The sequence below is a fragment of the Lepidothrix coronata genome, unplaced genomic scaffold (assembly GCF_001604755.1).
Source record: "Lepidothrix coronata isolate B3197 unplaced genomic scaffold, Lepidothrix_coronata-1.0 Scaffold19, whole genome shotgun sequence".
Taxonomy (NCBI): domain Eukaryota; kingdom Metazoa; phylum Chordata; class Aves; order Passeriformes; family Pipridae; genus Lepidothrix; species Lepidothrix coronata.
In genome coordinates, this window is record NW_016690199.1 from 5597737 (window position 1) to 5608229 (window position 10493).

The window sequence follows — 10493 nt, forward strand, 5'->3', positions numbered from 1 at the left end:
GTCATGAACTGTGAGTCACATGGGCACGGGTGTCTCAGGCACGTCAGAAATACCACTTGCCCTTTTCTGTAGGTTTTTATGTTAATCCGTTTCACATTCAACTTTCTAATTCAGAAAGCAGAACTGGGTTGCAGTCAAGGGTACCAGCAGAGGAGATCCTGGGGGGAAAAGGAGCAAAGGTAATAGATGGTATTAAGCCAGAAACTCCAAATGTCATGTAATAACTCCTAAAACAAAGAAGCGATGCTGGCTTCTGAAATGCCCCCCCATTACCATCACAAGAACATGTTATTTGTAATATGTGTATTGGCAGGATGTTCTGGGCAGAAGAGCAAAAAGAAATGAGCTGTCATCTGCAGTTAACCTCTCATTCATACATCACTGTGTGCACTCAGTGGTTCAAGGTTATGCAAGTTGATTGTGCCCTCATTAATGAGCAGTGTTAATTGGTGTCTAGCCTGCTTTGAGATAAACATATGTATATTATGTGTTAAGAGTACTGCAGGCTGTGAAGGAGCTGTATGATATACAAATATATATGGGCCCTGCATAGAGAGCTACAGGGAGAAGTTGTGTTGTGAAATACTAGGACTGATTTAAATCCACCGGTGATTTCGATCTGGGCAGCCCATGTCCCCTTAAGCCAGCCTGGCGCTGGCTCAAGGGCCGGGTAACTTCTGCTGGCAGAGCTCTGACACCATCATTTGGCTCCCTGCTCTGGCTCTTGTTGCACCCCCGAGCACTCTGCCTACAGCCCACTTTTCAAGGCGAATTAGCAGTGATTTTAGTTTCCCTTAAACCCCTAGGCTGTAAGCTCTGACCATCACAGCTCGCAGATGATTTAACTGCCATGGGGTTGGGGCAAGCAGACACAGTGGAAGATATTGTCCATCCCCATATAAACTGCCCCTGCTCAGGAGTCAGTGGCAAGGGAGCTAGGTTGGCTGCTGGTCTGTCTGTCAGCAGCCCCAAAGGCTTTATCCAGCCTCTTTTCTCTCGCTTTTCCCTCTGCACATGTGCTGGCATGGTGCTAACTTGGAATGAGCTCAAGTACACAGACTCATGAGCCTCACCTCTCCTCATGAGGGACAGAAACCAAGGTTTGACATGGTGGCAGACTTGAACATCATGAAAAGACCTTTTATTCTTTCCCTGAGAGCTACTGGAAATGAGCACAGATAAATACCCTGAACCAGGTCATAATCAACACACAACATTGATGCAAATATGTGGATTAGAGAATTATGACAATTACATTAAATAACCTCAAAAGAAGAGAGTCACATGTCTCATAGTCTGCACAAGCTATCCCAGACCAATGCAAGAATATACTAATAAAGTAATATTTGATCATCTAATTAATGGAGCTGCTATCTCCCCATACCAATGCAGGGCTTACAGCTTTTAGGCTGTTAAATATTTTGTCTCAATGTTTAAAAGCAAGTAGCACCCAACAGACCTTTCCTTTTCTCAGTAGCATTCCCTTGAAATGTGGTTGTTTACTTCAGACCTCAAAGGCTGGATTAACAGCAGAGATTGTTTGCTTTAAATTATACACACAAATTTTGTTGTCGTTGCTTCTGCCACTAACAGGCTATTTAATAAGTGTCAAAGTGGCAAAGCTTACTGACTGCAAAAGTGAAAGGGTCAAATCTGTGCATCCAGAAATAATACAGAGATTTTCCTCTCTTTTCATGAAATGTACTTGCAGCAGGCAGTGTTAAAGTGCTTCCAACTTTCATAGCAACCAGGAGAAGCAGCTCATGAGTCAGCCCAAGGAGGAAATATGTCATTAGCCAGAGAGTTTTCAACATATGCAAAACTGTCGACGTGTCTATGGCATCCAGGGAGGAATTTTTATAATATTGCTTGTAGTCAGCAGTTTATTGCCACAGTCGTGGGTGTGGGCAAGTGTCTCAATGGCCGAGGCTGTGATTGCCCCCAACATCTTGCAGTGTTTCACACCATGGCTCTCATGCTCCTTCTTTTCAAGACAGGAAACAGACGAGACATATTTGGTTTTGAGAGCTGTGGGAAAGACCCGAGTGCTCATGGTTGTACCTTGAGTTCCTCTTCATCCTTCATATCGTGTTCCCCGCGCCAAGGAAGGGGTAGGGCTCTTATCTCAGCTTTCTGCAGTTCCAGCCCTTCTGCAACTGAATGAAAACAAACAGAAAGAAAAAAATAATCAGCTCTGTAGGTTTTCTTGCCTGTGTAAATTATGCATCACACTCATTATAGGAAAAAGGAAGACGCAGATTTGGAAATCAGTTGTGAGTTTCTCCATATTTCTTACAGTTATGCCAGTGTTACAGCTGCATACACAGGGGACTTTTCTTTTTTCATTCAGCTTTACACCAAAATAAAGGCCTCAGTTGTTCTAGTTGGTGATTAGGCTCAATATTATGCCTCTGGGAATGGGAGGCACGGGCACTCAGAGGAACAGAAAACTTAATGAGTTCTTTATATGAAGAAGAAAAAATTTTTCAAAATGTTTTCCAGAGCTCACAGGAGAGATTCAGAGGCTATTCCCTCTTCAGGAAGATGCAGCTCTTCCAGGTGAAAAAATTAACCCTTGTCTGCCCCCAGTAGCCCCTCACCGAAGGTTTCCTTGCCCTCCAAGCCCAAGCTGAGCTGTGGTGCACAAATTTTCTCACTGGTTAAAATGCTGAGCTCTTTACTAGATCTTTTTACTAATATGGTTCATATTGGCATGTCTCCCTGCAGGACTTGGGATTCACAGTGGGATCACTCAGAAACCAATCTTTCGTTGCACAACAAGCTCCAGAAAGACAAGGAGTACAATCAGTGAATTTGCATACACTTACCTTGGAGGGGAGCTTGCAAGTGGTTCATGAACCAGGCTTAGGACACCCCTATTTTGGGTAGGTTCCTGTGTCCAGGTCTGACCTGAGAACATCACACCTCAAAATGGAAACTGCTGCACTGCGAGCTGAAAGGGCAGAGACCGTGTCCAGCAGGAGCAAAAGGGAAATGTTGGTATCTGAAAATATCTTTAGGTATTTGTAATTTTTATGGCTTGTGGTCTTTTTTTCAAATTTGAATATTTTATGTAATGGAACAAATAAAACCAAACCCCAATTTCAAGACTGCTTGCAGAGCAGCTGGGCAGTGGGCAGAGCATCAGTGAGGCTGGGCACCGAATCCCCACTGTCACCCTGAGGCAGAGCCTCCTGCAGCTTCTGGGTCTGTGACATCAACCTGGGGAGAACACCGCAGAGGCCACAAACTCTGACACCAGATGGCCCAGCACTGGAGCTGTGGGCCAACCTCAGCTCCCAGTAGCCCAGCTGGCAGCATGCCCTGCATCCCTGGACTCTGCCATCCCTGCTGCTGGGACACAGCACTTCCAGCACTGAGGCATCTTGTTGGATAGGGCCACACCTGTTGAAGATGACCCCACTGCCAGCTCTATCTACAGTAGGAGGTAAAGGCGTGATGCTAAAAGCTACCCACTGTCTTATTTTATCCCAGATCAGATGTCTCGAACTCAGTGAGCTGTGGTTGGTGCTTCCAGGTGCACTGAAGCCTGCACATGAAAGAGGACAGGCAAAATAATAGTGTTGCAAAATGCTGAGAATAGTAGAAGTGGTCACCCTGTGTATCTGGGCTGCTAAGAAAGCTCTTTCGATTAAATGAAACACAGAGCACAAGAAAAATGCTCACGTCATACATGATGGTGTCTCCTGGGCTGCCTTATGCTGAGATGAAAAAGAAAAAATTACCCATGCAAAGCCTACATCATCCATAATCTGCAATACATTTGGACAGAGGGGGCCATCCTTAACCCAAACCATGTGTGTCTGGCTTTAAAACCAGCATTAGCAGGGCTCAACCAGCCTCTGTGCCATCCTGCATGTCCTGGATTCAGCGCTTCTCTCTGGGATTCAGAATTTCTTTCCATGTTCACTGCTGAATCACTCTCACATCAGCAGCATCACCGTGGGCAGTGTTCCCTCTACAAGGCATGCAAGTGGCAAGAACCCCCAGCCCAGCTCTGCTCAAGCTGGCAGTGGCACAAGATCTCTTTTAGGATAGTGTGTCAGACTTCTGCAGGGCCTTGTGCAACTTTTTTTTTTTTTAATCCCAAATTAAAACTTAAGCTTCAAAGGCATAGGTCTAAGGGGGTCTCTTCATGCAGACACTGTATTTCCTGGAACAGATCCTTTAATTTTGTGGTGAGACAGAGTTGAAGACATTTGTATTCAAATCCTTATTTAGGCTCTAATGCTCTTTAGTATTGGATATAGGGATTTTAGACTGGAAATGGCACTCTTGACTTTACTATCACCCCAAACAGACAGACAATCAAATTTTAAGCTGCTATTTCTTTTCCAGCCTTCTTATGCCGTTTCCAACACTCTCCCAGAAACTGTAATTATTCTGCCACATCTACTCTACTAATAAAATTTATTCTGCTCTGTGTTTTTCCCCCTATTTTCTTCTTATGTCTTACACCATCAAATAAAATCAGGGTTTTCATTTGTAAAGTGGTTATCAGCAGCTCAGCTTTTACTTACAGTTCTTTGAACAGGCTACAGGGATTCTAGATGGGTAGAAATGTGGTGTAATAACATATTCTGTGGTGCAACCTCCAAGCATCACTTTGTATGGGATGTCCCGCAATGCCCTGTCCTTCTAGGAGGGTTTTAGTCCTCCAGTAGTGGTTTTAATAATTTTGCTGGATGTTAAAAATAGATATGATCTAGTTGATGTTCTTGTCACTCATGCCAGCTCACCTCACTGTTTGCAGTCCTCTCTGAACACAACAGGACTTGGTAATCTCTAGGGGCCCTTGTAGAACAGCCCTCACTTAGGGATCTCTCAGAGCTTTACAAGCTCATGTTTTGCTGTTGTGTGCCAGCTAAAAACCACAGAGATGTACATCACTGGGATAGTGCAGAGGCAAGGGCAGATGGGACCTGCAGATTCCAGTCCAGGTGCATGACCACATCCCTCTAAAACCACATCCACCGAAACTTCCTTTGAAGGATTGATTGCATTTAAATTCTCAACTACGCACAAAAAAATATTATGAATATACACAAAAGATTTGTTTGAATCTCAGTTCATTCCCAGATTTGCTCATCTTTTTGCTGGTGGCTTTAGGAGCAGCAGCTTTTGTAGCTGTCCAGCAAAGGATTCATTCTCGTGTACCTTCTGTGCAGGTGTGTCTGTGGTGTCCATGGGGTGCCATGCACCCCCTCTGCTCCCAGGTGTGCAGGGTTTTTTCCTCAAATGTTCACACCTGAGCTGGGATGCACAGGCAGAACCTTCCACTCACAAACACTTAACTCCCAGGCCTGCGGCCCAGGAGAGTTTTGTTTCATAGGCTGATATTGCTCCTGCTCTTGAAAAAAAACCAACATCCCACATTAAGGACAAGCTGGAAACTTGCTGTACGTTCCCTTCACAGAAAACAGGGACTCCAAAAAATTGGAGGGGGGGGCAGAAATCAAAGGTCATTCCCAAAAGGCAACAAGACAACATTCATTTATATAGTCTCATATTCCCTCACCTAAAGGTAATAACAAACACCAAATAATAGAATGGACACACCCATTCATTGCTTTTAGATCTAGGGAATACTGCAAAGAAGTAGTTAGGAATATTATTTCATATTCTCAGCATGTGGATGCACGTTGCTTTGGGAGCAGCTTTCCATGAGCACTCCAGCTAACAAGCTTGCTGCAGAACTATCTTTGAGCAGCAAATTTTTAAAAGAAGCCCTAGAAAATATTCCCCAGAAGACAATTTGGAATAACTAATCATAAAAAACTTTACACTGGACACCTAATTTAGGAGCTCTGATCATCCTTTCAGCAGCTAGAAATATAACACTTCATCTGCTTGTCCAGTCAGAGCAGATGTGTGACTCACAGCTCGGGAAGTTATCGCTCCCTGAAAGTCAGAGCTGGATCCCAGAAAAATCATAAGTGAGAAAGAGTGTGTGTGTGTCAGGGGGTTCCCCCGAGTACATTATTTACTGTGAATTAGACAGCCCTAGATTTTATGTGATAATTTTTCCCTTGATGTGTCCCATATAAAGGAAATGTTAGCATTAACCAAAGCTAATCCATGGCGCGCCTGGGAAGGGGATTATTTTGCCAATGATTAGTTTCTTTAAACATGGAATTGTGATCAAAGCAATATGGTTCTGATTTTTTCTGTATTTTTTAGCTTTGTAGTATGGTTCTTCTTAATAGTAAGTTACTGCTATAAGCATGCTGTGAATTTCCAATATAGCAAAGCTTTAATAATTTGCAGCCATAATTGTTCCTGCTTCAGTCTCCAATTCAATTTGGTGTGGAATTCCCATCTCCCAACACAAAGCTTAACTCAATGGTATCTGTGAGAGACAGACTATGAAACTAGTCTGGTATAATGGACTTCATTAAAGGATAGGCAAATTATTTTCATCTGTAATCTATTTTAAATGGAAAAAAGGGCTTTTGAATAAATATTTTTCCTTCAAAAGTTATTAATTTCTGTGGGAAAAGAGGAATGGTTATTGTTGCTAATTTTGTCCTTTGTTTTCATAAAGGGTTTGAAAATTATTTTCTGGTAGAGTTATTTCTTTGGTTGAAAAAACAAATATTTAAGCCAGGAATGGAAACAACATCTTTTTATTTTCCTGAAGAGTCAAACTGTGCAAGGAGCTTTCACTTTTTTGCCTGCCCATCCTCTTCTGATGATAAAATCCGAGCTTGTGGGCTGACATGATGAGCACCACCCACCTCCAGACCTTGGTGGCCATTCCTCTGCCTACGTGCAGATTTGGTTGCCTCAAACCATTTTTCAGTCAAGCCTGAAAGTAGCAAGCTATGCAATGTTAGCACAGATATCTGTTTTTAAGAGGCAGCCTGCACTGGCACAAAACCATTAACCCTAACATGAACATGCACAGTCTAATAACAGGTTGGTGGAGAGTCTTATTCAGGCCCTGCACATGGCAGTAAATTACTCCCTTGATGAATAAAAGCCATTACTTAGTATTTAGCATCATAGCAAGAAGCCTCTTCGGCCTGTTCCTAACAGAGATGTTACAGTTAATTTAGTGTAAAATTATCACCTGCTGTACAATAAAACAACAAACTGCAGTCAAATAATCTCTTAATAAATGAAAATGTGTAATAAACTGTGTCAGCACCGCAGAGACTTGGCAAGGCTGAATACCCTAAAGGTACCAATCCAAACAAATTCACCATACAATATATGGCCTGTGTCATTTCTGGTTCTTATCAGAGATGATTCATCTGGGAATCCTTGGCTCTGAGTTTTACCTCTAAAGGCCAGGCAGTTATTACAATGATATAATTTCTGCCACATTAATTAAATATAATACCTGAAAGCCCCTTTATAGGGATCTATAAATTCGTTGTAAACACATGCTGTGGATGAGCATATGTAATCCACCAAATGTAATAAACGTTCAGTCAACTTCCTCTCCTTGCAGAGCAGAGAGAGATCAAATGATCACCATGCCAAAAAAAAACAGACACCCAAAGGTACACCTAATGTTTCTTCTGTCACTCATTATGACAAATACATATAAACATATATAAATACATATATACACAGACAGAGACCCCTGTCTCTCTGACAGAGAGAAGGCAGAGGGAGCATGAGTCCGGGGAGCATGAGTCTGTGGCAGCAGCCAGGAGGACATGTGGCTGCTCTTGCTGGCCGCAGGCTGTCAGCTCCAACGTTGGTGTACAGGGATAATAAAGCCCCCCCCAAGTCACTGCAGTTCAGCACAGTCCTTCTGCTGGCCTCTTCCGACTGCAGGAGAGCTGCGGATATGTTATGTGTTGCTGAAAATCTATCTTTGCTGGGGATTCAAATGCTCCTTTTACCCAGTATAAAACAAAAAAACAAAACAAAACAAAACCAAAAAAACCCCAAACAAACAACAAAAAACTCCACATGCACACACCAAAAAAAAAAAAAAAAAAAAAAAAAAAAAAAAAGAGGGGAAACCAAAAAGGAAAGGAAAGCCAAAGGAACAAGAGCTGGGCAACACTTTTTGCAGTCAGCCAGGCCCAGACTTTGAGCAGCTTGTCTGAGATCCAGGCTGAGCAGCATCAACAGACTTTCTGATGCATCACATGAGAAAGTCGAGGAAGAGCTTCCCCATTCCCTTGCTGCACTGGGAAGAGGAAAGCAGAGTGCTCAGCAGGCACTGCTTGCCCAGAAGCCCAAGTCCATCCATTTGGACACCACAAAGAGATCACAAAAACACTTTACCTTTCTGTGCCCCCACCCCACCCTGCCTGCTTCAGCGAGTGCCAGGAGCCTGGTGCCCCTCAGCCAGGCAGGTTTTTTGCTGGTGTGCGGAGCAGGTTGTCTCTCCTGGGGCTGGCACAGGGCATGTCTCCAGAGCTGCTGACTCCCAGCCTCTGTTCCTGGAGGGAGCCAGAGGGTGGGCTGCAGCACAGGCCATTCACACTTTCACGCTGTACTTATTCTTGTTTTGTTTCACACAGCTCACAAGGCGAGAGCAGGGACAGCTGGTGACAGCTGAAAACGATGTAGGGTCAGGGCAGGACACGGCAAGATGCAGCTACCTAGCAGAAATTTTAAATAAGCATCACCATCAGGAGCCCTTTTTTTTCCCAGAAATATTAGTCAAATCATGAAAAACTGATGAATTACTTTTGTTTGTGTGCAGTGCCTCCTATATAGATATTTCTGATCCCATTCCCACTAACACAGCAAACCCCACATCTTATTATAGAGTTCAACCAGAATAATGGCTTCACTTGAGACAAATGGGGAGCTGCCTGGCACCCCATGCCCGCCCTCTCAAGGGCTGCCCACGGTGCAGGTCAGCACTGGATAATCCTTTATGTTAAGCATCCATCTGCTAGCCCCTTTATAATGCAACCCTCACTGGTACAAACATCCCCTGTCCATCAATATTTCCAACCTCATTCTGGCACCATGGGCAGCAGGAATGACCTTTCCAGTCTACTGGCTCCCACCTATCTTCCAGGCTGTTGCTGGTGTCCTTACACAGGTAATTGTGCCCCAACACTGCTTCAGTCCCCACCTCTCCAAGGTAACTTCTGCAGAGGAGTAATGGAACAATTTCTCTCAGGCTTTCAGGATAGGGAAAGAGGCTGTGCTGATGCATGAATTTGGCTTGGCATCTGCAGTCAAAACAACACAATTCCAGCCCCTACCTCCAGAAGATGGCCGGCATGTCTTTTTCCATCCTGTCTAGCAGGTTGACATGACACCACTGGAGACCCATAAGAGGTTTGGGTGCTGCTACTGGGCTGGGTGTAACCTCTGTGATGGTGTGGGCAGGAATAAGGTTCAGGAGCCTATTGAATAATCACACCAGCCCTATAACTCTTGTGGGGCATGTACCATACTGGGCAGCACTGGAGTTGGAACAAGTCTCTCATGTCACTGGTATACCCCTCCCATTGTTAATCTGAAGGGGCCCTCTGGCCAGCAGCTGTTTTCCAAAGACAGGACCACCCAACCCATGGCAGATGTTGGGCTTCTGAGCCACGAGGGCCTCCACGAGTGGGGCTGGAGGCATCAGTTTATTCATTTCACACTGCCACAATGGCAAAGCACACATCCAACACACATCCCTCTTGAAAGGCTGAAACCAATCATTTAAAACCAGGAAATTAGAATGACAGCTAGAGGAGACATCTCCTCCACCCAGCTCCCTCCTTGGGAAGCTCCATTCCTGTATAAACATCCTCTATTGTTAACTTCTCTGGACAGCGTTTTCCTCAAGCTACAAGAGCAGAGCCTTTTCTTCAAACTGAGTTAAGATGAGCAAAAGATAAATACAGCATTTTTCCTCAATTACATCAAACAGTAATGGATTATCAGAACATGCCAGCGCCTTCTGATAGCAGGAAGGGGCAGTGCAGTGGTGGGGCTGGTGGCCTCTGACACCTGCCCTGCCAGGGGGCTCAGCTGTGCCAGAGCTGTGCCAGGCATGCTTCTGCTGTGGGGGGCAGCTGATATCTAAATTGGTCTCAGGGGCAAAATGAAATGTAAAGCTGCTCTGTGCTTCAAGCTGATCCTAATATTTTCCTCACTTAGAGAATCTTTTCCTCACGAAAGAATGCTTTTGATCAAAATGGTGAAAGTATCACTATTTTGAGCAGTTTAACATCTGCACCTCCCTGTGCAGCCTCCGTCCTGTCACACTGCCCGCGTGTGCTTGCAAAGGTAAGAACAAAAATAAAAATTATCAGTGCAGTGAAAATATTTTTTTTCCATTACAAGGCCGGGGACAATCTATATATCCATTTTTATTGATACAGTGCTTGAGAAAGTTCGTGCCCAACCAGCAGTTTGAGGTGGGCAAGCTGCCAGGCACCAGCTCTCAGAGCCAGAGCACAGAATAGGGCCAAGTCACCTCCATCAGGTCTCCCTCAGAGTGACACTGTCTGAAGGAGTGGAGAAAGAGAACTGGATAGTAAAAGGCTGAACATAAT

General features: G+C 44.3%; 1 long non-coding RNA gene across 1 annotated transcript; it reads right to left on the bottom strand.

The window, feature by feature from the left end:
- On the bottom strand, positions 1 to 3154 carry LOC108493742. The gene is made up of 3 exons (XR_001873593.1): positions 2829 to 3154; positions 2062 to 2156; positions 1 to 158 (listed from the first exon to the last, which is right to left on the bottom strand). It is a non-coding gene; the product is annotated as an uncharacterized LOC108493742 (long non-coding RNA).
- Between the last annotated feature and the right edge of the window lie 7339 nt (positions 3155 to 10493).